Source organism: Lethenteron reissneri, chromosome 39, assembly GCF_015708825.2.
Source record: "Lethenteron reissneri isolate LAM-NWPU_2019-01 chromosome 39, ASM1570882v1, whole genome shotgun sequence".
NCBI classification, from domain to species: Eukaryota; Metazoa; Chordata; class Hyperoartia; order Petromyzontiformes; family Petromyzontidae; genus Lethenteron; species Lethenteron reissneri.
The window spans coordinates 11338913-11366406 of record NC_083817.1 but is presented as its reverse complement, the minus strand read 5'-3'; the positions used below and the strand labels follow the sequence as shown (position 1 = coordinate 11366406).

The window sequence follows — 27494 nt, the reverse complement described above, 5'->3', positions numbered from 1 at the left end:
TAAATATGAGAAAAACAAAAGTCACACACAAAGAGTGATTGAGAGCATTACATATGTTGTATGGAGGGAAACACAAAGCAAAAAATCACGTTGGTATGCAAGGGGTCGGCATAAAAACATGTAAAATGAAAATGAATAACACTGCTATGACTGTTATACAACCAATTGTCTTCCTGTTGTAGGGCAGGTCGGATAGTGCGGCCCCCCTGGTGTGGATATGAAGTAACTTGATGATGTTACGTGAATCAGTTCTGTGATATCTTTTTCCGTGAACCATTGTCTCACACAGGGCATAGACCAGCGCTGCGCGAAGTCCAAATGTACGCTTCATACCATGCATGTCACCAGCAGTATAATTTCGATTCAATTTGGCGATAAGATTCAGCAATACCCTCAATTAAACATGAGTAAGAATCACTGGATTTCCTTGATCAAATGCATCTTGGTTATGAATATTCTTCACGGATGTTTCTGAGTAAATATTGGAATTCCCTCCTTCTAGGATCAAGCATCCGTCTCAATGACAACTAGGTTGTCCAAAAATGGTGGGTATTGTTTCGCTTGAATCACTTGTGATGAGGAAGTGTTCTTGCTTAGATAAATAATTGCAATGTTTATTTCACATGAACCACGTGGATCGATTGGTGAGAATGGATTAGAATTAGCCTCTCGTGACACCATGGCACAGTCAGGATGGCCGAGCGGTCTAAGGCGCTGCGTTCAGGTCGCAGTCTCCCCTGGAGGCGTGGGTTCGAATCCCACTTCTGACAGCATGATGCTCTTTTGTGAAATGACAACATTTTCTGTTTTGTGATTTAAATTAAACTTAGCTATCGCAATAGAATTGAGAAATATTCGATAATGGAACAAGGCTGGAAAGTTTGGTGAAATATAAATATGAGAAAAACAAAAGTCACACACAAAGAGTGATTGAGAGCATTACATATGTTGTATGGAGGGAAACACAAAGCAAAAAATCACGTTGGTATGCAAGGGGTCGGCATAAAAACATGTAAAATGAAAATGAATAACACTGCTATGACTGTTATACAACCAATTGTCTTCCTGTTGTAGGGCAGGTCGGATAGTGCGGCCCCCCTGGTGTGGATATGAAGTAACTTGATGATGTTACGTGAATCAGTTCTGTGATATCTTTTTCCGTGAACCATTGTCTCACACAGGGCATAGACCAGCGCTGCGCGAAGTCCAAATGTACGCTTCATACCATGCATGTCACCAGCAGTATAATTTCGATTCAATTTGGCGATAAGATTCAGCAATACCCTCAATTAAACATGAGTAAGAATCACTGGATTTCCTTGATCAAATGCATCTTGGTTATGAATATTCTTCACGGATGTTTCTGAGTAAATATTGGAATTCCCTCCTTCTAGGATCATGCATCCGTCTAAATGACAACTAGGTTGTCCAAAAATGGTGGGTATTGTTTCGCTTGAATCACTTGTGATGAGGAAGTGTTCTTGCTTAGATAAATAATTGCAATGTTTATTTCACATGAACCACGTGGATCGATTGGCTGAGAATGGATTAGAATTAGCCTCTAGTGACACCATGGCACAGTCAGGATGGCCGAGCGGTCTAAGGCGCTGCGTTCAGGTCGCAGTCTCCCTGGAGGCGTGGGTTCGAATCCCACTTCTGACAGCATGATGCTCTTTTGTGAAATAACAACATTTTCTGTTTTGTGATTTCAATGAAACTTAGCTATCGCAATAGAATTGAGAAATATTCGATAATGGAACAAGGCAGGAAAGTTTGGTGAAATATAAATATGAGAAAAACAAAAGTCACACACAAAGAGTGATTGAGAGCATTACATATGTTGTATGGAGGGAAACACAAAGCAAAAAATCACGTTGGTATGCAAGGGGTCGGCATAAAAACATGTAAAATGAAAATGAATAACACTGCTATGACTGTTATACAACCAATTGTCTTCCTGTTGTAGGGCAGGTCGGATAGTGCGGCCCCCCTGGTGTGGATATGAAGTAACTTGATGATGTTACGTGAATCAGTTCTGTGATATCTTTTTCCGTGAACCATTGTCTCACACAGGGCATAGACCAGCGCTGCGCGAAGTCCAAATGTACGCTTCATACCATGCATGTCACCAGCAGTATAATTTCGATTCAATTTGGCGATAAGATTCAGCAATACCCTCAATTAAACATGAGTAGAATCACTGGATTTCCTTGATCAAATGCATCTTGGTTATGAATATTCTTCACGGATGTTTCTGAGTAAATATTGGAATTCCCTCCTTCTAGGATCATGCATCCGTCTAAATGACAACTAGGTTGTCCAAAAATGGTGGGTATTGTTTCGCTTGAATCACTTGTGATGAGGAAGTGTTCTTGCTTAGATAAATAATTGCAATGTTTATTTCACATGAACCACGTGGATCGATTGGTGAGAATGGATTAGAATTAGCCTCTAGTGACACCATGGCACAGTCAGGATGGCCGAGCGGTCTAAGGCGCTGCGTTCAGGTCGCAGTCTCCCCTGGAGGCGTGGGTTCGAATCCCACTTCTGACAGCATGATGCTCTTTTGTGAAATTAACAACATTTTCTGTTTTGTGATTTCAATGAAACTTAGCTATCGCAATAGAATTGAGAAATATTCGATAATGGAACAAGGCAGGAAAGTTTGGTGAAATATAAATATGAGAAAAACAAAAGTCACACACAAAGAGTGATTGAGAGCATTACATATTTTGTATGGAGGGAAACACAATGCAAAAAATCACGTTGGTATGCAAGGGGTCGGCATAAAAACATGTAAAATGAAAATGAATAACACTGCTATGACTGTTATACAACCAATTGTCTTCCTGTTGTAGGGCAGGTCGGATAGTGCGGCCCCCCTGGTGTGGATATGAAGTAACTTGATGATGTTACGTGAATCAGTTCTGTGATATCTTTTTCCGTGAACCATTGTCTCACACAGGGCATAGACCAGCGCTGCGCGAAGTCCAAATGTACGCTTCATACCATGCATGTCACCAGCAGTATAATTTCGATTCAATTTGGCGATAAGATTCAGCAATACCCTCAATTAAACATGAGTAAGAATCACTGGATTTCCTTGATCAAATGCATCTTGGTTATGAATATTCTTCACGGATGTTTCTGAGTAAATATTGGAATTCCCTCCTTCTAGGATCATGCATCCGTCTAAATGACAACTAGGTTGTCCAAAAATGGTGGGTATTGTTTCGCTTGAATCACTTGTGATGAGGAAGTGTTCTTGCTTAGATAAATAATTGCAATGTTTATTTCACATGAACCACGTGGATCGATTGGCTGAGAATGGATTAGAATTAGCCTCTAGTGACACCATGGCACAGTCAGGATGGCCGAGCGGTCTAAGGCGCTGCGTTCAGGTCGCAGTCTCCCCTGGAGGCGTGGGTTCGAATCCCACTTCTGACAGCATGATGCTCTTTTGTGAAATAACAACATTTTCTGTTTTGTGATTTCAATGAAACTTAGCTATCGCAATAGAATTGAGAAATATTCGATAATGGAACAAGGCAGGAAAGTTTGGTGAAATATAAATATGAGAAAAACAAAAGTCACACACAAAGAGTGATTGAGAGCATTACATATTTTGTATGGAGGGAAACACAATGCAAAAAATCACGTTGGTATGCAAGGGGTCGGCATAAAAACATGTAAAATGAAAATGAATAACACTGCTATGACTGTTATACAACCAATTGTCTTCCTGTTGTAGGGCAGGTCGGATAGTGCGGCCCCCCTGGTGTGGATATGAAGTAACTTGATGATGTTACGTGAATCAGTTCTGTGATATCTTTTTCCGTGAACCATTGTCTCACACAGGGCATAGACCAGCGCTGCGCGAAGTCCAAATGTACGCTTCATACCATGCATGTCACCAGCAGTATAATTTCGATTCAATTTGGCGATAAGATTCAGCAATACCCTCAATTAAACATGAGTAAGAATCACTGGATTTCCTTGATCAAATGCATCTTGGTTATGAATATTCTTCACGGATGTTTCTGAGTAATATTGGAATTCCCTCCTTCTAGGATCATGCATCCGTCTAAATGACAACTAGGTTGTCCAAAAATGGTGGGTATTGTTTCGCTTGAATCACTTGTGATGAGGAAGTGTTCTTGCTTAGATAAATAATTGCAATGTTTATTTCACATGAACCACGTGGATCGATTGGTGAGAATGGATTAGAATTAGCCTCTAGTGACACCATGGCACAGTCAGGATGGCCGAGCGGTCTAAGGCGCTGCGTTCAGGTCGCAGTCTCCCCTGGAGGCGTGGGTTCGAATCCCACTTCTGACAGCATGATGCTCTTTTGTGAATTCACAACATTTTCTGTTTGTGATTTCAATGAAACTTAGCTATCGCAATAGAATTGAGAAATATTCGATAATGGAACAAGGCAGGAAAGTTTGGTGAAATATAAATATGAGAAAAACAAAAGTCACACACAAAGAGTGATTGAGAGCATTACATATTTTGTATGGAGGGAAACACAAAGCAAAAAATCACGTTGGTATGCAAGGGGTCGGCATAAAAACATGTAAAATGAAAATGAATAACACTGCTATGACTGTTATACAACCAATTGTCTTCCTGTTGTAGGGCAGGTCGGATAGTGCGGCCCCCCTGGTGTGGATATGAAGTAACTTGATGATGTTACGTGAATCAGTTCTGTGATATCTTTTTCCGTGAACCATTGTCTCACACAGGGCATAGACCAGCGCTGCGCGAAGTCCAAATGTACGCTTCATACCATGCATGTCACCAGCAGTATAATTTCGATTCAATTTGGCGATAAGATTCAGCAATACCCTCAATTAAACATGAGTAAGAATCACTGGATTTCCTTGATCAAATGCATCTTGGTTATGAATATTCTTCACGGATGTTTCTGAGTTAATATTGGAATTCCCTCCTTCTAGGATCATGCATCCGTCTAAATGACAACTAGGTTGTCCAAAAATGGTGGGTATTGTTTCGCTTGAATCACTTGTGATGAGGAAGTGTTCTTGCTTAGATAAATAATTGCAATGTTTATTTCACATGAACCACGTGGATCGATTGGTGAGAATGGATTAGAATTAGCCTCTAGTGACACCATGGCACAGTCAGGATGGCCGAGCGGTCTAAGGCGCTGCGTTCAGGTCGCAGTCTCCCCTGGAGGCGTGGGTTCGAATCCCACTTCTGACAGCATGATGCTCTTTTGTGAATTCACAACATTTTCTGTTCTGTGATTTCAATGAAACTTAGCTATCGCAATAGAATTCAGAAATATTCGATAATGGAACAAGGCAGGAAAGTTTGGTGAAATATAAATATGAGAAAAACAAAAGTCACACACAAAGAGTGATTGAGAGCATTACATATTTTGTATGGAGGGAAACACTAAGCAAAAAATCACGTTGGTATGCAAGGGGTCGGCATAAAAACATGTAAAATGAAAATGAATAACACTGCTATGACTGTTATACAACCAATTGTCTTCCTGTTGTAGGGCAGGTCGGATAGTGCGGCCCCCCTGGTGTGGATATGAAGTAACTTGATGATGTTACGTGAATCAGTTCTGTGATATCTTTTTCCGTGAACCATTGTCTCACACAGGGCATAGACCAGCGCTGCGCGAAGTCCAAATGTACGCTTCATACCATGCATGTCACCAGCAGTATAATTTCGATTCAATTTGGCGATAAGATTCAGCAATACCCTCAATTAAACATGAGTAGAATCACTGGATTTCCTTGATCAAATGCATCTTGGTTATGAATATTCTTCACGGATGTTTCTGAGTTAATATTGGAATTCCCTCCTTCTAGGATCATGCATCCGTCTAAATGACAACTAGGTTGTCCAAAAATGGTGGGTATTGTTTCGCTTGAATCACTTGTGATGAGGAAGTGTTCTTGCTTAGATAAATAATTGCAATGTTTATTTCACATGAACCACGTGGATCGATTGGCGAGAATGGATTAGAATTAGCCTCTAGTGACACCATGGCACAGTCAGGATGGCCGAGCGGTCTAAGGCGCTGCGTTCAGGTCGCAGTCTCCCCTGGAGGCGTGGGTTCGAATCCCACTTCTGACAGCATGATGCTCTTTTGTGAATTCACAACATTTTCTGTTTGTGATTTCAATGAAACTTAGCTATCGCAATAGAATTGAGAAATATTCGATAATGGAACAAGGCAGGAAAGTTTGGTGAAATATAAATATGAGAAAAACAAAAGTCACACACAAAGAGTGATTGAGAGCATTACATATTTTGTATGGAGGGAAACACAATGCAAAAAATCACGTTGGTATGCAAGGGGTCGGCATAAAAACATGTAAAATGAAAATGAATAACACTGCTATGACTGTTATACAACCAATTGTCTTCCTGTTGTAGGGCAGGTCGGATAGTGCGGCCCCCCTGGTGTGGATATGAAGTAACTTGATGATGTTACGTGAATCAGTTCTGTGATATCTTTTTCCGTGAACCATTGTCTCACACAGGGCATAGACCAGCGCTGCGCGAAGTCCAAATGTACGCTTCATACCATGCATGTCACCAGCAGTATAATTTCGATTCAATTTGGCGATAAGATTCAGCAATACCCTCAATTAAACATGAGTAAGAATCACTGGATTTCCTTGATCAAATGCATCTTGGTTATGAATATTCTTCACGGATGTTTCTGAGTAATATTGGAATTCCCTCCTTCTAGGATCATGCATCCGTCTAAATGACAACTAGGTTGTCCAAAAATGGTGGGTATTGTTTCGCTTGAATCACTTGTGATGAGGAAGTGTTCTTGCTTAGATAAATAATTGCAATGTTTATTTCACATGAACCACGTGGATCGATTGGCTGAGAATGGATTAGAATTAGCCTCTAGTGACACCATGGCACAGTCAGGATGGCCGAGCGGTCTAAGGCGCTGCGTTCAGGTCGCAGTCTCCCCTGGAGGCGTGGGTTCGAATCCCACTTCTGACAGCATGATGCTCTTTTGTGAATTAACAACATTTTCTGTTTGTGATTTCAATGAAACTTAGCTATCGCAATAGAATTGAGAAATATTCGATAATGGAACAAGGCAGGAAAGTTTGGTGAAATATAAATATGAGAAAAACAAAAGTCACACACAAAGAGTGATTGAGAGCATTACATATTTTGTATGGAGGGAAACACAATGCAAAAAATCACGTTGGTATGCAAGGGGTCGGCATAAAAACATGTAAAATGAAAATGAATAACACTGCTATGACTGTTATACAACCAATTGTCTTCCTGTTGTAGGGCAGGTCGGATAGTGCGGCCCCCCTGGTGTGGATATGAAGTAACTTGATGATGTTACGTGAATCAGTTCTGTGATATCTTTTTCCGTGAACCATTGTCTCACACAGGGCATAGACCAGCGCTGCGCGAAGTCCAAATGTACGCTTCATACCATGCATGTCACCAGCAGTATAATTTCGATTCAATTTGGCGATAAGATTCAGCAATACCCTCAATTAAACATGAGTAGAATCACTGGATTTCCTTGATCAAATGCATCTTGGTTATGAATATTCTTCACGGATGTTTCTGAGTAATATTGGAATTCCCTCCTTCTAGGATCATGCATCCGTCTAAATGACAACTAGGTTGTCCAAAAATGGTGGGTATTGTTTCGCTTGAATCACTTGTGATGAGGAAGTGTTCTTGCTTAGATAAATAATTGCAATGTTTATTTCACATGAACCACGTGGATCGATTGGCTGAGAATGGATTAGAATTAGCCTCTAGTGACACCATGGCACAGTCAGGATGGCCGAGCGGTCTAAGGCGCTGCGTTCAGGTCGCAGTCTTCCCTGGAGGCGTGGGTTCGAATCCCACGTCTGACAGCATGATGCTCTTTTGTGAATTCACAACATTTTCTGTTTTGTGATTTCAATGAAACTTAGCTATCGCAATAGAATTGAGAAATATTCGATAATGGAACAAGGCAGGAAGGTTCTGTGAAATATAAATATGAGAAAAACAAAAGTCACACACAAAGAGTGATTGAGAGCATTACATATTTTGTATGGAGGGAAACACAATGCAAAAAATCACGTTGGTATGCAAGGGGTCGGCATAAAAACATGTAAAATGAAAATGAATAACACTGCTATGACTGTTATACAACCAATTGTCTTCCTGTTGTAGGGCAGGTCGGATAGTGCGGCCCCCCTGGTGTGGATATGAAGTAACTTGATGATGTTACGTGAATCAGTTCTGTGATATCTTTTTCCGTGAACCATTGTCTCACACAGGGCATAGACCAGCGCTGCGCGAAGTCCAAATGTACGCTTCATACCATGCATGTCACCAGCAGTATAATTTCGATTCAATTTGGCGATAAGATTCAGCAATACCCTCAATTAAACATGAGTAAGAATCACTGGATTTCCTTGATCAAATGCATCTTGGTTATGAATATTCTTCACGGATGTTTCTGAGTAATATTGGAATTCCCTCCTTCTAGGATCATGCATCCGTCTAAATGACAACTAGGTTGTCCAAAAATGGTGGGTATTGTTTCGCTTGAATCACTTGTGATGAGGAAGTGTTCTTGCTTAGATAAATAATTGCAATGTTTATTTCACATGAACCACGTGGATCGATTGGCTGAGAATGGATTAGAATTAGCCTCTAGTGACACCATGGCACAGTCAGGATGGCCGAGCGGTCTAAGGCGCTGCGTTCAGGTCGCAGTCTTCCCTGGAGGCGTGGGTTCGAATCCCACTTCTGACAGCATGATGCTCTTTTGTGATTTTATAACATTTTCTGTTTTGTGATTTCAATGAAACTTAGCTATCGCAATAGAATTGAGAAATATTCGATAATGGAACAAGGCAGGAAGGTTCTGTGAAATATAAATATGAGAAAAACAAAAGTCACACACAAAGAGTGATTGAGAGCATTACATATGTTGTATGGAGGGAAACACAATGCAAAAAATCACGTTGGTATGCAAGGGGTCGGCATAAAAACATGTAAAATGAAAATGAATAACACTGCTATGACTGTTATACAACCAATTGTCTTCCTGTTGTAGGGCAGATCGGATAGTGCGGCCCCCCCTGGTGTGGATATGAAGTAACTTGATGATGTTACGTGAATCAGTTCTGTGATATCATTTTCCGTGAACCATTGTCTCACACGGGGCATAGACCAGCGCTGCGCGAAGTCCAAATGTACGCTTCATACCATGCATGTCACCAGCAGTATAATTTCGATTCAATTTGGGGATAAGATTCAGCAATACCCTCAATTAAACATGAGTAAGAATCACTGGATTTCCTTGATCAAATGCATCTTGGTTATGAATATTCTTCAGGGATGTTTCTGAGTTAATATTGGAATTCCCTCCTTCTAGGATCATGCATCCGTCTAAATGACAACTAGGTTGTCCAAAAATGGTGGGTATTGTTTCGCTTGAATCACTTGTGATGAGGAAGTGTTCTTGCTTAGATAAATAATTGCAATGTTTATTTCACATGAACCACGTGGATCGATTGGCGAGAATGGATTAGAATTAGCCTCTAGTGACACCATGGCACAGTCAGGATGGCCGAGCGGTCTAAGGCGCTGCGTTCAGGTCGCAGTCTCCCCTGGAGGCGTGGGTTCGAATCCCACTTCTGACAGCATGATGCTCTTTTGTGAATTTACAACATTTTCTGTTTTGTGATTTCAATGAAACTTAGCTATCGCAATAGAATTGAGAAATATTCGATAATGGAACAAGGCAGGAAAGTTTGGTGAAATATAAATATGAGAAAAACAAAAGTCACACACAAAGAGTGATTGAGAGCATTACATATTTTGTATGGAGGGAAACACAATGCAAAAAATCACGTTGGTATGCAAGGGGTCGGCATAAAAACATGTAAAATGAAAATGAATAACACTGCTATGACTGTTATACAACCAATTGTCTTCCTGTTGTAGGGCAGGTCGGATAGTGCGGCCCCCCTGGTGTGGATATGAAGTAACTTGATGATGTTACGTGAATCAGTTCTGTGATATCTTTTTCCGTGAACCATTGTCTCACACAGGGCATAGACCAGCGCTGCGCGAAGTCCAAATGTACGCTTCATACCATGCATGTCACCAGCAGTATAATTTCGATTCAATTTGGCGATAAGATTCAGCAATACCCTCAATTAAACATGAGTAAGAATCACTGGATTTCCTTGATCAAATGCATCTTGGTTATGAATATTCTTCACGGATGTTTCTGAGTTAATATTGGAATTCCCTCCTTCTAGGATCATGCATCCGTCTAAATGACAACTAGGTTGTCCAAAAATGGTGGGTATTGTTTCGCTTGAATCACTTGTGATGAGGAAGTGTTCTTGCTTAGATAAATAATTGCAATGTTTATTTCACATGAACCACGTGGATCGATTGCTGAGAATGGATTAAAATTAGCCTCTAGTGACACCATGGCACAGTCAGGATGGCCGAGCGGTCTAAGGCGCTGCGTTCAGGTCGCAGTCTCCCCTGGAGGCGTGGGTTCGAATCCCACTTCTGACAGCATGATGCTCTTTTGTGAATTAACAACAATTTTCTGTTTTGTGATTTCAATTAAACTTAGCTATCGCAATAGAATTGAGAAATATTCGATAATGGAACAAGGCAGGAAAGTTTGGTGAAATATAAATATGAGAAAAACAAAAGTCACACACAAAGAGTGATTGAGAGCATTACATATTTTGTATGGAGGGAAACACAATGCAAAAAATCACGTTGGTATGCAAGGGGTCGGCATAAAAACATGTAAAATGAAAATGAATAACACTGCTATGACTGTTATACAACCAATTGTCTTCCTGTTGTAGGGCAGGTCGGATAGTGCGGCCCCCCTGGTGTGGATATGAAGTAACTTGATGATGTTACGTGAATCAGTTCTGTGATATCTTTTTCCGTGAACCATTGTCTCACACAGGGCATAGACCAGCGCTGCGCGAAGTCCAAATGTACGCTTCATACCATGCATGTCACCAGCAGTATAATTTCGATTCAATTTGGCGATAAGATTCAGCAATACCCTCAATTAAACATGAGTAAGAATCACTGGATTTCCTTGATCAAATGCATCTTGGTTATGAATATTCTTCACGGATGTTTCTGAGTAATATTGGAATTCCCTCCTTCTAGGATCATGCATCCGTCTAAATGACAACTAGGTTGTCCAAAAATGGTGGGTATTGTTTCGCTTGAATCACTTGTGATGAGGAAGTGTTCTTGCTTAGATAAATAATTGCAATGTTTATTTCACATGAACCACGTGGATCGATTGGTGAGAATGGATTAGAATTAGCCTCTAGTGACACCATGGCACAGTCAGGATGGCCGAGCGGTCTAAGGCGCTGCGTTCAGGTCGCAGTCTCCCTGGAGGCGTGGGTTCGAATCCCACTTCTGACAGCATGATGCTCTTTTGTGAATAACAACATTTTCTGTTTTGTGATTTAAATGAAACTTAGCTATCGCAATAGAATTGAGAAATATTCGATAATGGAACAAGGCAGGAAAGTTTGGTGAAATATAAATATGAGAAAAACAAAAGTCACACACAAAGAGTGATTGAGAGCATTACATATTTTGTATGGAGGGAAACACAATGCAAAAAATCACGTTGGTATGCAAGGGGTCGGCATAAAAACATGTAAAATGAAAATGAATAACACTGCTATGACTGTTATACAACCAATTGTCTTCCTGTTGTAGGGCAGGTCGGATAGTGCGGCCCCCCTGGTGTGGATATGAAGTAACTTGATGATGTTACGTGAATCAGTTCTGTGATATCTTTTTCCGTGAACCATTGTCTCACACAGGGCATAGACCAGCGCTGCGCGAAGTCCAAATGTACGCTAAAAAATATGTACGCTTCATACCATGCATGTCACCAGCAGTATAATTTCGATTCAATTTGGCGATAAGATTCAGCAATACCCTCAATTAAACATGAGTAAGAATCACTGGATTTCCTTGATCAAATGCATCTTGGTTATGAATATTCTTCACGGATGTTTCTGAGCAAATATTGGAATTCCCTCCTTCTAGGATCATGCATCCGTCTAAATGACAACTAGGTTGTCCAAAAATGGTGGGTATTGTTTCGCTTGAATCACTTGTGATGAGGAAGTGTTCTTGCTTAGATAAATAATTGCAATGTTTATTTCACATGAACCACGTGGATCGATTGCTGAGAATGGATTAGAATTAGCCTCTAGTGACACCATGGCACAGTCAGGATGGCCGAGCGGTCTAAGGCGCTGCGTTCAGGTCGCAGTCTCCCCTGGAGGCGTGGGTTCGAATCCCACTTCTGACAGCATGATGCTCTTTTGTGAAATAACAACATTTTCTGTTTTGTGATTTAAATGAAACTTAGCTATCGCACTAGAATTCACAAATATTCGATAATGGAACAAGGCAGGAAAGTTTGGTGAAATATAAATATGAGAAAAACAAAAGTCACACACAAAGAGTGATTGAGAGCATTACATATTTTGTATGGAGGGAAACACAATGCAAAAAATCACGTTGGTATGCAAGGGGTCGGCATAAAAACATGTAAAATGAAAATGAATAACACTGCTATGACTGTTATACAACCAATTGTCTTCCTGTTGTAGGGCAGGTCGGATAGTGCGGCCCCCCTGGTGTGGATATGAAGTAACTTGATGATGTTACGTGAATCAGTTCTGTGATATCTTTTTCCGTGAACCATTGTCTCACACAGGGCATAGACCAGCGCTGCGCGAAGTCCAAATGTACGCTTCATACCATGCATGTCACCAGCAGTATAATTTCGATTCAATTTGGCGATAAGATTCAGCAATACCCTCAATTAAACATGAGTAGAATCACTGGATTTCCTTGATCAAATGCATCTTGGTTATGAATATTCTTCACGGATGTTTCTGAGTTAATATTGGAATTCCCTCCTTCTAGGATCATGCATCCGTCTAAATGACAACTAGGTTGTCCACAAATGGTGGGTATTGTTTCGCTTGAATCACTTGTGATGAGGAAGTGTTCTTGCTTAGATAAATAATTGCAATGTTTATTTCACTTGAACCACGTGAATCGATTGTCGAGAATGGATTAGAATTAGCCTCTAGTGACGCCATGCCACAGTCAGGATGGCCGTGCGGTCTAAGGCGCTGCGTTCAGGTCGCAGTCTCCCTGGAGGCGTGGGTTCGAATCCCACTTCTGACAGCATGATGCTCTTTTGTGAATTAACAACAATTTTCTGTTTTGTGATTTCATTTAAACTTAGCTATCGCAATATAATTGATAAATATTCAATAATGGAACTAGGCAGGACAGTTTGGTGAAATATAAATACTGAGAAAAACAAAAGTCACACACAAAGAGTGATTGAGAGCATTACATATATATTTTGGAGGAAAACACAATGCAAAAAATCACGTTGGTATGCAAGGGGTAGGCATTAAAAACATATACAATTAACATGAATAACACTGCTATACAACCAATTGTCTTCCTGTTATCGGGCAAGTCGAATAGTGCTGTACCCCTGGTGTGGATATGAAGTAACTTGATGATGTTTTGTGAATCAGTTCTGTGATATATTTTTCCATGAACCGTTGTCTCACACAGGGCATAGACCAGCGCTGCACGAAGTCCAAATGTACGCTTCATACCATGCATGACACCAGCAGTACAATTTCGATTCAATTTGGCGATAAGATTCAGCAATACCCTCAATTAAACATTAGTAACAATCACTGGATTTCTTTGATCAAATGCATCTTGGTTATGAATATTCTTCACATGTTTCTGAGTAGATATTGGAATTCCCTCCTTCTAGTTTCATGCATCCGTCTAAATGACAACTAGGTTGTCTAGAAATGGTGGGTATTATCTTGCTTGAATCACTTGTGACGAGGAAGTGGTTTTGCCTGGATAAATAATGAGAATGTATATTTCACATGAACCACTTGGATCGATTGCTTGGAATGGATTAAAATGATCCTCTAGTGACACCATGCCAGTCAGGATGGCCGAGCGCTCTAATGCGCTGCGGTCATGGTCGCAGTCTCCCTTGGAGGCGTGGGTTCGAATATCTCTTGTGACAGCATGTTCTCGTGGGAATTTAAATATATTTAGTTTTTTGTGATTTCAATGAAACTTAGCTATTAAAATAATTACATCAATATTCACACTTTTTGAAGGCGTGCATATTGTATGTCAGTCAGGTGTTTTTTTTTTCTTTCACATTTTTCAGCAACACTATCACGCGAGTTAAGACGTGTGGCAACTTATTGTTATAAAAAATTGTTATAGGAGGAATTTTCCCCGTATAAAAAACTTACACTTGTTTATTCATGGGGCTATGTCAAAGTTTTCTGAAATATCAACGACATCTCTTGGTCCCTCTGAAAACACGGCCATAAAACAACCACAGTGTACCTCTGGTATGTTTAACACGCAGGGTATTCGCGACCAATATTATTCTTAATCAACGTTTTTGGGTTAGATCGCGTTATTTATAAAGGTGTCGTAACCCTCCACCACCCGACACGGCCAATCAGCAAAAAAGTGTCACGTTGACAAAAGACAAATAGTTCACTGCTTTACCCCACCGGTGTGTTGAAGCGTGAAACCACAACATTTACAATTTTTTCGTACGACGTTTCGCTGGTAATTGCATCCAGCATCATCGGGCAATTCGCCAGAATGGTGAGGCTCTGCTCTTGCCCCAGTAAGATTTGGTACAGTATACAAAATTCAAAAACTAGTAACTTGCACTAAAGTCGAATTACCTAAATTATCAACAGAAGGTGTATATCGGATTAATTGTTTATGTGGCAGATGCTATATTGGACAGAACGGGCGTAACATTAGTGTAAGACTAAATGAACACCAGAGAAATATTAAACTATCGCAAACACAACTGTCGGCAGTGGCAGAACATGCTTGCCAACAGGGACACTCAATTGATTTTGATAACGTTGAAGTGTTGTGTAAAACTAGTTACTACTGGCAATGACTAATTAGAGAATCTATTGAAATTGAGAGAAATAGAAATAACTTTAAACGCTCAGACAGCTACAGGCTTAGTGCGGTCTGGAAGCATATTATTAAATTATACATATTACAATTCGTTATAGGGGAAACAAACACTAATTAACTGATTACTAACGTAGCATATAATTACAATAACACACATTACAACTGTTTACTAATCTACAACTCACATCGTAACAATTTCCTGATTACTAATCTAGTATATAATTACAATAACCCTCCCCCTCCACCTGATGAGTTAAATGATGACGTCACCCTGCTGCTGCTCTATTTAAGACCGGGAGCAAGAGCAGAGCCTCACCATTCTGGCGAATTGCCCGATGAGGAGGGCCACGACCGCGGCTGTGTCGTCTCTACCGTGTTTCTGCTGGTGTCGTGCCAAGTCTCGGCTCCCTGGCTGCCTGGCCAGTGACAGCCTCGCAGACCCTCGGGGGCATGGCGACCAAGCGCTCTGGGGTGGTGAGCCAAGGTGAGCGGGCCGGGTTGGCTGCTGCAGAGGCGGAGGATGGTGAGGTGGGACTGCCTGGAGGAGGGAGACCCGCAGAGGAGAGGGACGAGGCGCGAGCGTCGACCTCGAGGCGAGCGGAGGAGGACGCCTGGTGGCAGCGGGCAAGGAAGGGAGAGAAGCCGACGAGGAGTGGAATGGTGTCGGCCAGCCCAGGAGAGGAGGCGGAGGAAGCACCGAGCTCGGCGGGCCTGCAGGCGCAAGGTGCCCAAAGCGACGCTGTCCAGGCAAGTCCTGGTCCTGTGGGGGCAGGGCGGCCCCAGGAGCGCGCAGGGCGGTGGCGCGGAGGATCAGGGGGGAACTTCACCCCGATACACGCCAAGCGGCACAATTGTGTACGGATGTCCTTCAAGGAGGACGTGCCAGAGAAAGTCACTATCGACAGACCGAGGTTCGTGCGGTCTGTGATGATAGAAACTCTGCGAGTGGATCCTGCGGATCTGTTTTGTTTGATAGCCCTGCCGGGTGGCCGGGCTTTTGACGTGCGGTTCAAGACAAGTAACTTGCTGCAACGCTTTATGACTTTGTTCGAGGAGAAGGCGGGGGAGAGGCCACGGTCACTGTTTAAGCTCCAACTGCTCTCTGAGCTAGGCACAAAAATTGTCACCGTGTTTTTGTATAATGAGACTCTGCCAGACCACGACGTCGAGGTGTGGCTGAGGCATCACTGCCTGGTGCTTTCGGACAGTAAACGGGTCCAAGACTCTTTAGGGATCTGGACGGGCGCCAGACAATGGCGAGTGAGGTTGAGAACAGCAGAAGGGGCTCTGCAACACATCCCGAGCGCCCTGAACATTGGTGGCAATAGGGGCTACGTGGTGTACGCGAGGCAGCCGAAGCTCTGCAGGCGATGTGGGGGAAGCGGCCATCTGGCTGCAGCGTGCGAGGCATGGATATGTTTCCGATGCAAGGCACGGGACCACGTTGTGACAGAATGCTGCGCCCCGGCATTGTGCAACCTATGCGGGAATGAAGACCACCTGTACAGGGACTGCCCGCTGTCGTATGCAAACAAGGTCCGCGCACATAGGAGCAGGGTGGCGGATGGAGAAGGGGAGGTGGCCGAGGACGGGCTGAAGCCAACGCAGCCCGGCGGGAAGATGGAGGACGGGGGTGGAGAGGTGGGCAGGCAGGGTACGCCACTGCGGGACGAGAGGGAGGGGGAGATGACGTCAGAGAAAGACACGGATCCCACGGGCCGGCAGGTGGAGCACCCCCTGGACAAGGCCGAGGAGCCTGTGGGAAAACCCCCGACCCAACGGTGGTTGACTGGGCAGAGGCGGTGGAGGCGGGAGGACGGGGAGGAGCAGCAGAGGGAGAGCACCAGGAGGGAGAAACTCGTGAAGGTGACGAAAAGGAAGCGGAAAGCGCCGCATGGCCCAGTGAGCTACTGGTCTTGGCAGATAAAAACTGCTACGAGATATTGGACGAAGTGTCTGAGTAGAGGGGGGGCAAATCTGAATGGACCTCTCCCTAGCCTCCGTAAATGTGAGGGGATTGAGGGGCAGGGCCAAGAGGAGGGCTATGTTGCACTACCTACAAGCCTTGAAAAAGGACGTATACTTCATGCAGGAGTGCGGATTGCCATACTCCCTCGGTCGCAGAGGAGCTCGCCAGGGAATGGGATGGACGATGCTACTGGTCCGGAAGTAACGTTAATAGGAACTCGGGTGTTGTCATTCTCTTTGGCAGAAGGAACGTTGAAATACTGGAGGCCCGAGAGGTGGTCCCGGGACGACTCCATTTATATCGACGCTTCATACGATGGCGTGGCGATCCGCCTGATCAACGTGTATTCCCCCACATGCTCCCCGGAACGGGTGGAGCTCCTGGAGAATGTGGCTGCTTTGCTACTAACAAGAAGACACGTAATTATGGGGGGAGATTTTAATTGCCCTCTATCTCTGTCGGATACGTTGCCAGCCACCGGAGGCCGGCGGTTGGACCTCTCTTCCAGGAGGTTAGCTGCCCTGGTTAGAGACTTCGAATTGAAAGACACTTACCGGTTGGAGCACGCAAAACGGCCGGGCTACACGTGGTCCAGCTGTTTGGGCACCTCACACTCGAGGATCGACTATCTCTTAGTCTCTGCTAAAGTGAAGGCAGAGAGGGTGGAGATTGAACACTTTTCCTTCTCCGACCATAAGCTAATAGCTGCGAGGCTCCGAATTCCAGAAGGCCTGAGATTGGGAAGAGGGATATGGAGGCTGAATACGGGGCTGTTGGCAGACAAAAAGGTGGTGGGGGAATTTGTCAGTCAATATGAGCAGTGGAGGAGCCTACAATGCTGCTTCTCCACGATAGCCGAGTGGTGGGGGATGGTAAAGGAGTGGATTAGGAACTTTTTCCAGACCCTGGGCAGGAGGAGGAGTGTGATGGGTACCCTGCGAGAATTGAATGGGAGATTGGAAGGAGCCTATAAACTGCTGGAAGTGGGATTTCCAGTCATGAGGGAAATAAGCCAGCTAAAAGATGAGATTTCCAGGTCATTGCAGAGGCGCGCAGTGCAGCTCGCTTTTAGGGCGCGAGTGAAAGCGGTGAAAAAAGGTGAGCGAAGCACGAGATCCTTTTTCAAGAAATGCAGGAAAGAGGACAACACAATTCGCAAACTAATAAGCCCCGGCCTAGGTAAACTTACGCATACGGAGGAAATAGTAGAGGCTGCGAGGGGTTACTTTAAGGAAATATACACGAGTAGGCCGTCACAGGTGGGGCCACGAGACACCATGCTAGGGGAGGTAGATAGGGTAATTGAGGCTCCGGGTAAGATGAACAAGCCTATCCAGATGGCAGAACTGGAAGAGGCGGTAGGAGGGCTACACCGGCAAAGGGCACCAGGGGAGGATGGGATACTGGCAGAATTTTATATCACGTTCTGGAGTACCATTAAAGAGGATATGTGGCACATGTATAAGGAAATATTGGAGGAAGGCCCAATGCCAGAATCGATGACAAGAGGAGTGATAACTCTTGTATACAAGGGCAAGCGGGAACGCAGCGACCTTGGGAGCTGGCGCCCCATCACCTTACTGAACTCCGATTATAAAATCCTAGCCAAGGTTATCGCGGCGTGGCTGGGGAAGGTGGTGGGGGAGGTGATTGGGACAGACCAAAAGTGAGTGGTCCCGGGGAGGAGAATATCTGACAACCTTGTCCTCTTGAGGGAGATAGTGGAAGTCGCACTGGAGAGGGGTAACTCATTGGGACTGCTAAGTTTAGATCAGGAAAAAGCCTTCGATAGCATCTCACATGATTATTTGTTCGCGGTCCTGGGGCGTATGGGGGTGGGGAAATGGCTGATCGATTGGATCAGGAAACTATATCACAACCTCGCAGCCAGCCTGCTAATTAATGGGGTCCTATCGGAGGGCTTCCCAATTGGGTCCAGCGTAAGACATGGGTGTCCGATGTCTCCAGTGCTGTTCATACTGTGCATGGAGCCTTTCGCCCAGGCTGTCAGAAGAAGTCGGCAGATTAGAGGGGTGTGCATGCCAGGGTGCACTGAACCGGCAAAAATCGCCATGTATATGGACGATGTCGTCATTTTCTGTGGGGACGTCTCTTCGGTATGGGAGACCCTACGACTCGCGGATGAATTCTTCTTGGCCTCGGGATCTAAGGTCAACGTAAGGAAAAGTTAGATGATGATATTCGGTGACCCCAGGTTATTCGAGGGTCGCCCTCCAGGTATAACAGTCCAGGAGGAGGGGATCAAAATCCTGGGGGTCACATTCTACAGGGAAGACTCGGCGACAAAGAATTGGAAGGGAAAGGAGAGTAGGGTGAAGGTCAGGCTGGCTGGTTGGGCAGACAGGTGCCTCTCAATGGAAGGCAGAATATTGGTCCTGAGGGTAGAAATCCTCCTGGCACTCATCTACTTGGCCTACGTTTTCCCGCCGGGCGCGCAAATGGCGAAAAGAATGGAGCGCCTGTTCTTCAGGTTCATCTGGGGGAATGGAATGGACCGGATTAAAAGGGAAATAATGTATAAACGTGCCGAGAACGGTGAAAGGGAGGCCCCGAACGTCGCGTGCATTCTTGACACGATTTTTGTCTGCGACACCCTGCGCCTGTACTTCTCCAGCGGCCTCCAGGTGAAAGCCTCGTATTTCGTACAGTACAGGCTGGCGTGGCTCCTGCGGCGGCTAGGCATGGCTTCGTTAAAGCGCGGCACCCCCCTGGCTTGGCCCCAGGGGTGGTTGTGCACCGCGGTGAACGAATACGTTACGAAGTACGAGCCGGTCCGGACACGGGGGTCCTGGGTCCCCAGGGAAGTCCTGGTGGAAATCTCCAAAAAGCAGATCTGTACAGAGGTGCCAGGTGCATGGGGTACTGGGCACCGACAAATTTGGAAGAACTTAACATCGGCAGCCCTGACGAAAAGACAGCGGGATTTATCCTGGCTGGCGGCATGGGACAGGCTGGAATGCAGACAGTCTATGTGTTCCCGTAGAATGGCCCACTCTCCTGATTGCCCGAGAGGCTGTAGCCTGAGTGAGAACACTTCTCACGCCCTCATACAGTGCCCATTTGCCCAGGAGGTGTGGGAGTTATGCCGGCCTCTGCTGTCCCATTTCTGCCCCGTAAAGACAACAGTGTCTGATATAATTTGGGGGAGGTTCAGACAAAGGGCGGGAGAGGTGTGGGCCGTCATAGGCGCTATAAAAGAGGCCCTGTGGACGGCCCGCCAGAAGCTGGTCAAAAGCACCTTAATGTCGCCCCTTGGGGTATGCCACCTAGCCAGGGGGCTATTGGAAAGGGTGGTGGAGGTGGAGCGGGAGACGAAGGGCAGGCGTGCCACAAACGCGAAATGGCGATGGCCGCCACCCCCGTGCGGGATCGGTTGAATTCTGAACGACCCCCCTCCCCCCCGACGAGAATGGGTGGATGAATGTACCGCCCCCCCACCCTCCTTTGCGACGGTGGTTCTTGCCTTTTTTTTGCTTAGAGGGTGTGAAAGAGGGAAACTCTACCGCGGCAATCTCGGTGCATTTGCTGTAAAAATAATACTTTGCTCCGGTTACGGTCATGTGTTCTCCTATACTTTTGTCTGTTCTTTTCTTGGCCGTACTGACTGAAATGAAATAAAATTTTAAATACGCAACTATCCTGGCTTGCCAGGGGAGACACCAGGAGCACTTAGGTGATCCTTCCAGCCCGTCCGGACCTCAAGCTGCTATCGCCCTGGCGATCACCCGCGAGACTTAACCACCAGCTCCGAGGCCTGCGAAGGCCCAGGCCGTGAGGCCAGGGATGACCACGCTACCAAGAGGCTGGGACTGCTGGAGCGTCGAGATGGAAGTCGCAGCGGACGAGGAGGGGACATGACGAGAGTCGAGGGCCACGGGTGCTACCCCAGTTGCCTAGAGAGACCGGGACGACCGAGCCGCCCAGCTAGCGGTCGCAGCAGACGAAAAGGAGGTAGGGCGAGCGCCAAGAGCAATGGACGCCATCTGCACTGCTGAGGGAGACTGGGACGACCGAGTTGGCCAGATGGCGATTGCAGGAGGCAAGACGGAGACGCGGAGAGAGCAGAGGGCCACCGACACCACCTGTGGGGCCGGGGGGGACTGGAGCAACCAGGCTGATCTGCCAGCGGCAGGAGGAGATGAGAGGGAGGCACGGCGAGGGGTTGAGAGGGTGGCGGAGGCACGGCAGAGGGGGCGGGTGGCGGAAATGGAGGGGAGGGCGGGAGCTGATGGGTTGGGCGAGGGGGGCCGAGGAGGAAGAGATATGGTGCCGGGGGGCAGGGGGGCAGGTGCCCCCGAGCGGAGGGTGGGGGACGAGGCCAGGGAGATGCCAGCAACCCTGGGGCTGTGGGAGGCCCGGGGGGAGGTGGCAGTGGACGCTGGACCGGTGGGGGCTGGGAGGCCCCGGGAACGAGCGGGGGGGGGGGGGGGGGGCGAGGCGGGGCAGGGGCGAGCCTAACACCACCTCACGTCAGACGACATAACTGCGTCAGGGTGGCGATGAAGGACGAGGTGGCGGAGAAGGTGACCATCGACCGGGCGACCTTTGTACGGTCAATAGTGATGGGCCTGTTACAAATAGAGCCAACAGACCTGTACTGCTTGATAACCCTGCCGGGAGGGAGGGCTTTTAATGTCAGTTTCAACTCAAGCCCCCTGCTACAGAGATTCTTGACCCGCTTCGAGGAGAAGGCAGAGGAGAAGCCGCTGGCATCAATTAAGGTGCAGCTGCTATCGGAGCTGGATACGAAGGTGGTGACTGTCTTCCTATATAATGAAGCTCTACACGACCATGACGTGGAGGTCTGGTTGAGACAGCATTGCTTGGTACTGTCGGGCTGTAAGAAGGTGAGGGATTCGGTGGGGATATGGACAGGGGCTAGACAATGGAGGGTGCGGCTGAAGACAGAGGGGGGGGGGGGGGCTCTGAGACACATCCCGAGTGCCCTGAATATAGGAGGTAGCCGGGGATGTTGCATATGCGGGACAGCCCAAACTGTGTAGGAGGTGTGGGGGATGCGGACACCTGGCCGCAGCGTGCGAGGCGAGGGTCTGCTATAGATGCAAGGCACTGGACCACGTGGTGGAAGAGTGCAGTGTCCCGGCACAATGTAATCTCTGCGGTAGCAGAGAACATCTATACAGAAACTGTCCGGAATCGTATGCCAACAGGGTTAGGGCGTATGGGGGGGGGGGGCGGGGGATGAGGAGGGGGGCGGGACCAGACTGGGGCCGGATAGGGAATTGGAGAGGGAGAATCGAGGGGAAGTGGCCGAGCAGCGGCCACCGGCGACGGGCGGAGCGGGAGAAGGGGAGAGGCCCGCGGAAAGAGAGGAATCGACATCGAGCGAGCAGGAGGGGGGGCTGGCAGGCGAGGGGAGCGACGGCATGGGCAGCATCTCCGAGACGACCGTAGAAGACTGGGCGGAGGCGGTGGAGGAGGATGAAGGAAAAGGGGAACGACAGCAGGAGGAAGGTGGCAGCGAGACATGGGAGGGACCAACTGGAAGGAAAAGGAAGCTAGAGAGCCCCAAAAAGAGTCGCCCCTTCAGGCAGCGCTGAACCCTTGGACTCCTCGCCGGACACAGAGGCCTCGAGGGAGGGGATGGAGGAAATGGTGGGGAGCCGGCGCAGGGGGAAACCCTGCAGAACAAGGGGCAAGATGAAGCTGCGGGAGCTGGCGAACGAAAGCTGTTACGGAGGGCGAGCGGAGAGGGCGGAGTCGGACTGAGACACATCCCGACATGGAACTTACCATGGCATCCGTGAATGTGAGAAGTTTGAAGGGAAAGGGGAGGAGAGGAGCGATAATGCAACTGCTGCAGGCTACCAAGAGGGAGGTGGTCTTCCTCCAAGAATGTCACCTACCATATACCCTGGGCCGGGAGGAGCTGTTGGAGGGCTGGGCCGGGTACTAATTCTGGTCAGGGGGCAATGAAAACCGATGCACAGGGGTGGTTACCCTCCTAGGCAGGAGGGGTATACAAATAACGGGGTCCCAAGAGGTGATCCCGGGACGTCTCCACTATGTGGACGTATCCTATGGGGATGCGGAACTGAGACTGATAAATGTGTACGCCCCCACGACATGTGCAGGAAGGATGGACATGTGGAATAACGTGGCGACCCTGCTGGTCACGAGACGGCAGATCATAATGGGGGGCGATTTTAATTGTCCATTGCACCTGACAGACTTGTTATCGGTTGCCGCGAAGAGGAAGCTTGACCCATCCTCCCGGAAGCCAAAAGAGTTGATGGAGGACTTTAAAATGACGGATGCCTTCAGAAAGATGCACCCGATGAGACCAGGATATACGTGGTCGAATAAGGGCGGTGGAACGCAATCGCGAATAGACTTCCTTTTTGTGTCAGACGATGTGAGGGTGGAAGGGGCAGATTTGGAACCTTTCCCCCTTTCAGACCACAATTTGTTAAGGCAAAACTCGGCATTCCAGGCGGCCTGAAAATAGGGAAGGGGGCATGGAAGATGAATGTGAGCCTGTTGGCAGACGGAAAGGTGGTGGAGGACTTCGTAAAGCGGTACAAAGACTGGACGACCCTCCAGATATGCTTCGCCACGAGGGTTGAGTGGTGGAGTATGGTGAAGGGCAGGATAAAGGCTCTCTTCCAGACATATAGCAGGGGGAGGAGCGTGAAGAGGGAGCTGCAGTTATGGAATGCCAGGATCGAGAAGAAGTACAGATTAATGGAGCTGGGGTTCCCCGTGGGCGAGGACATAGAGAAGTTGAAGGGGAGGCTATGCTCGGTATTAGATAGGAGAGCCAGGCAGCTGGCATACAGGGCCAGGGTCAGGGCAATGGAAGAGGGGGAAAAGTGTACGAGATACTTCTTTAAGAAATGCAGGACAAGAGATAACACCACTGAGACCTCCTTTACCAGTGGCAAAATGATAGGTTTTTACCCTTTCAACTGGTACAAAAACTGACACCTTTATACAAGGCATCATGTTTGCAATAACCACAACACAAGCAGTCAAAATGCAAAGCTGTCTCGGGTGTGGACCAATCAACTTCAAGGACAGTGCATATCATTATCAGAGTTGTTTCTTTTTGTTTGCATTTTGACTGCTTGTGTTGTGGTTATTGCAAACATGATGCCTTGTATAAAGGTGTCAGTTTTTGTACCAGTTGAAAGGGTAAAAACCTATCCTTATATTTTGCCACTGGTAAAGGAGGTCTCAGTGTAAATGCTTACCCCGAGCTCTCAATACTCTGATAGTACGCTGTTTTTGAGTTGTACGCCTTTTGGCGTCATCTGGTCCAACACCAATGGAGACTAGGCTCTAAGAAAAGCTGTCTCGGGTGTGGACCAATCAACTTCAAGGACAGTGCATATCATTATCAGAGTTGTTTCTTTTTGTTTGCATTTTGACTGGTTGTGTTGTGGTTATTGCAAACATGATGCATTGTATAAAGGTGTCAGTTTTTGTACCAGTTGAAAGCAGTGGCGGCTGGTGATATTTATTTTTGGGGGGGCGCATTTTTTTTATTTTATTGAGGGGGGCAAATAAATATAAAGCAGTACCAAAAACCATTTTGACTACTTGAATATAAATTTTGATGATCTTTATTTACATTTCAGACCAAAAGAAGTACCAAAAAGCATGTTTCCTACTTGAACATAAATGTTTCTCTTTTATATACATTTCAGACCAAAGTACCAAAAAGCATGTTTCCTACTTGAACATAAAAACGTTAGTTTCATGCTATTATCAATATGGCTGCGGCTACTTTCATGACGTTTGCATTTGTCAGAGAGATGTTTGAGGTCTCTTACCCCCGTCGTTGTCCACAAAACTTCAGTGCCGACACTTTGAAATAAAAGACAGGGAAAACAAAAAAGAGAATTGCTAACATCACATCCAGCCAGCCACCTCCGTTTCTCATAACAAGCGCGGGTGAAGCTTCGTGTGTAGCTTTCGTCCTCTGTCACTGGCCTGCTGCTGGATTTGTAAATCGGGTTGGTCCGGTCCGAGATCCTTTATCTTTTTTATTTCTTCCAGCGAAAGCCTTGTGAAAGGGTTTTTTTGTAAATAAATTACAGAATTTGGATGAACTGCTGCCATTGTTTACACAAAAAATTTGATCAGCCTAGCAAGTGTCGAAGTGGTGTCGCCTGCGCACTCGCAGTAGTGGCCCAGAGCGTAAATTTGAATGACAGGTGACAAGAACCAATCAGATTGGATAAAATAACATGTATCCAATTCTGATTGGCCAGGAAACGCAACGACTTGCGCCCCGAGGAAAATCTTTAAGAAACCAATTAGAGACCAGCTTCAGGTCACATGCTGTCCGAAAATTTAAAGTCTCACGTAGACATCCATTTGTCCGGCGCCCCGCATGAAACACATTGAAAAACATAGAAAATAGTTAACCGATTAAAGCCAGTTTTTATTAAATGCTGATGCTTTTCTTACTACCAGCCGGCACATCGTATGAAAAATATATTTTATTTATGTATTTTTATATAAATTTTGTATATGTATATTTCTTGAATATTGATGGGGGCGGCGCCCCTGCGCCCTCTATTGACGAGCCGCCACTGGTTGAAAGGGTAAAAACCTATCATTAGGAGATAACACCGTTAAGGAATTGGTGAGCCCGACTAGAGGCAGGCAGGTAACAAGTGAGGGAATGATAGAGATAGCGAGGGATTACTATGGGGAGTTGTATGGGAGGAAGGAAACGGATAAGGGGATGCGGGAGGCTCTGCTGGGAGAGCTGAGACATGAAGTTAGGAACCCAGAGGAGCTGAAAGAGAGGATCCAGATGGGGGAAGTGGGGGAGGCGGTGAGAAGGCAAAACAGGAACAGGACACCGGGACTAGATGGAATCCCGGCGGAATTCTACATCACTTTTTGGGATTTGTTGAAGGAGGATATGCTACAATGTGCAGGGAGACGCTGGAGTGCGGCCTGGTGCCAAAAGACATGAGTGAGGGGCTCATCACACTAATGTATAAGGGGAAGGGGGACCGGAGAGATTTGGGAAACTGGAGGCCAATTACGCTTCTGAACTCAGATTATAAGATCATGGCAAAGATAGTCGCGACACGCTTGGGGAGGGTGGTGGGAGAGGTGGTCTAGCCCGACCAAACATGCGCGGTGCCGGGACGAAAGATCTCAGACTCACTGGTGCTACTGCAGGAGGCGATCGAGGTGGAGGGAGAGAGAGGGTGCCCCCTGGGGCTCCTAAGTCTGGACCTGGAAAAGGCATTCGATCGGCTCTCACACGAGTACGTCGTTGCAGTGCTAGACAAAATGGGAGTGCGGGGGGCCCCTGGTGGAATGGGTGAGATGCATATACCAAGGACTCAGGACCAGGGTGATGGTGAACGGTGAACTCTCAGAGACGATCTTAGTGGAGTCGGGGGTAAGGCAAGGTTGCCCGATGTCCCCGGTGCTGTTCGTAATGGGCATGGAACCTCTCGCACAGGCGATACGGAATAGCTAGGGGATCAGGGGAGTGACAGTCCCAGGGGACAGGGAACAGAGGAAGGTAGTGCTGTACATGGACGACGTGGTCATCCTCTGCAGGGAAGTGGCATCGGTATGGGGGGCCGGGGAAGAGACGAGACGATTCGGATGGGCCTCTGGTTTGAAGGTAAACGCCAAGAAAAGTGTGCTGATGGTCTTTGGAGACTCGAGACTGTTCGAGGGGCGGCCATCAGAGCTGGAGATGAGGACACAGGAGGTCAGGATATTAGGTATAGACTTCTGTCGAGAGAAGTCAGCGGAGAGGAACTGGGGAAGATAGGACAGGTGAGGGAGCAGCTGCGAAGGTGGGCAGGGAGGAAGCTGTCGATGGAAGAATCATGGTAGTGAGGACGGAGGTGATGCCGACCCTTAATTATCTAGCATATGTATACCCACCAGGCAAGAGGGAGATAAGGAGCCTGATGTCAGCATTATTTAGGTTCATCTGGGGGGGGGGATGGGTAGGGTAAAGAGGGTAGCGATGTGCAAACGTGTAGAGAACAGGGGGAGGGGGGCCCCAGATGTGGCGCAGGTCCTGCTCTCAACCTTTGTGTGCAACTCGCTGAGGCTGTTCTACTCCGAAGCACCCCGGGGGAAGGTAGCCTGCTACTTGAGGTACCGTCTGAAGTGGTTAATGAGGGGGCTCGGGATGTCCCAGCTGACGAGGGGCACGACTCTGGCCTGGCCACAGGGATGGCTAAATACGGTGGTGGGGGATTACATAAAGGAGTATGGCTTGCACCAGGAAAGGGGCCCATGGACCCCCAAGAAAGTGATGGCAAAAGTGAATAAAGGGGAGGCCTGCGAGGAGGTGGCAGGGCTAAAAAGAGCAGTACACCGGCAAGTATGGAAGACCACCGCAAAGGCGCTCACAAAGGAGCAAAGAGACTTGTCATGGTTGGCGGTGCGGGATAGGCTAGGG

At 46.6% G+C, this 27494-nt stretch overlaps 15 non-coding genes across 15 annotated transcripts; all 15 read left to right on the top strand.

Moving 5' to 3' along the window:
* Positions 1–687: 687 nt before the first annotated feature.
* On the top strand, positions 688–770 carry TRNAL-CAG (transfer RNA leucine (anticodon CAG)). The gene has a single exon. It is a non-coding gene; the product is annotated as a tRNA-Leu (tRNA).
* An 810-nt stretch (positions 771–1580) lies between these two features.
* On the top strand, positions 1581–1662 carry TRNAL-CAG (transfer RNA leucine (anticodon CAG)). Its single transcript has one exon. It is a non-coding gene; the product is annotated as a tRNA-Leu (tRNA).
* An 808-nt stretch (positions 1663–2470) lies between these two features.
* Positions 2471–2553, top strand: TRNAL-CAG (transfer RNA leucine (anticodon CAG)). Its single transcript has one exon. It is a non-coding gene; the product is annotated as a tRNA-Leu (tRNA).
* Positions 2554–3364: 811 nt separating this feature from the next.
* TRNAL-CAG (transfer RNA leucine (anticodon CAG)) lies at positions 3365–3447 on the top strand. Its single transcript has one exon. It is a non-coding gene; the product is annotated as a tRNA-Leu (tRNA).
* Positions 3448–4255: 808 nt separating this feature from the next.
* Positions 4256–4338, top strand: TRNAL-CAG (transfer RNA leucine (anticodon CAG)). The gene has a single exon. It is a non-coding gene; the product is annotated as a tRNA-Leu (tRNA).
* An 808-nt stretch (positions 4339–5146) lies between these two features.
* TRNAL-CAG (transfer RNA leucine (anticodon CAG)) lies at positions 5147–5229 on the top strand. The gene has a single exon. It is a non-coding gene; the product is annotated as a tRNA-Leu (tRNA).
* Positions 5230–6037: 808 nt separating this feature from the next.
* On the top strand, positions 6038–6120 carry TRNAL-CAG (transfer RNA leucine (anticodon CAG)). Its single transcript has one exon. It is a non-coding gene; the product is annotated as a tRNA-Leu (tRNA).
* An 808-nt stretch (positions 6121–6928) lies between these two features.
* Positions 6929–7011, top strand: TRNAL-CAG (transfer RNA leucine (anticodon CAG)). The gene has a single exon. It is a non-coding gene; the product is annotated as a tRNA-Leu (tRNA).
* Positions 7012–7818: 807 nt separating this feature from the next.
* TRNAL-CAG (transfer RNA leucine (anticodon CAG)) lies at positions 7819–7901 on the top strand. The gene has a single exon. It is a non-coding gene; the product is annotated as a tRNA-Leu (tRNA).
* An 809-nt stretch (positions 7902–8710) lies between these two features.
* On the top strand, positions 8711–8793 carry TRNAL-CAG (transfer RNA leucine (anticodon CAG)). Its single transcript has one exon. It is a non-coding gene; the product is annotated as a tRNA-Leu (tRNA).
* Positions 8794–9603: 810 nt separating this feature from the next.
* Positions 9604–9686, top strand: TRNAL-CAG (transfer RNA leucine (anticodon CAG)). The gene has a single exon. It is a non-coding gene; the product is annotated as a tRNA-Leu (tRNA).
* An 809-nt stretch (positions 9687–10495) lies between these two features.
* On the top strand, positions 10496–10578 carry TRNAL-CAG (transfer RNA leucine (anticodon CAG)). Its single transcript has one exon. It is a non-coding gene; the product is annotated as a tRNA-Leu (tRNA).
* Positions 10579–11387: 809 nt separating this feature from the next.
* TRNAL-CAG (transfer RNA leucine (anticodon CAG)) lies at positions 11388–11469 on the top strand. The gene has a single exon. It is a non-coding gene; the product is annotated as a tRNA-Leu (tRNA).
* An 824-nt stretch (positions 11470–12293) lies between these two features.
* Positions 12294–12376, top strand: TRNAL-CAG (transfer RNA leucine (anticodon CAG)). The gene has a single exon. It is a non-coding gene; the product is annotated as a tRNA-Leu (tRNA).
* An 808-nt stretch (positions 12377–13184) lies between these two features.
* On the top strand, positions 13185–13266 carry TRNAL-CAG (transfer RNA leucine (anticodon CAG)). The gene has a single exon. It is a non-coding gene; the product is annotated as a tRNA-Leu (tRNA).
* Positions 13267–27494: the final 14228 nt, after the last annotated feature.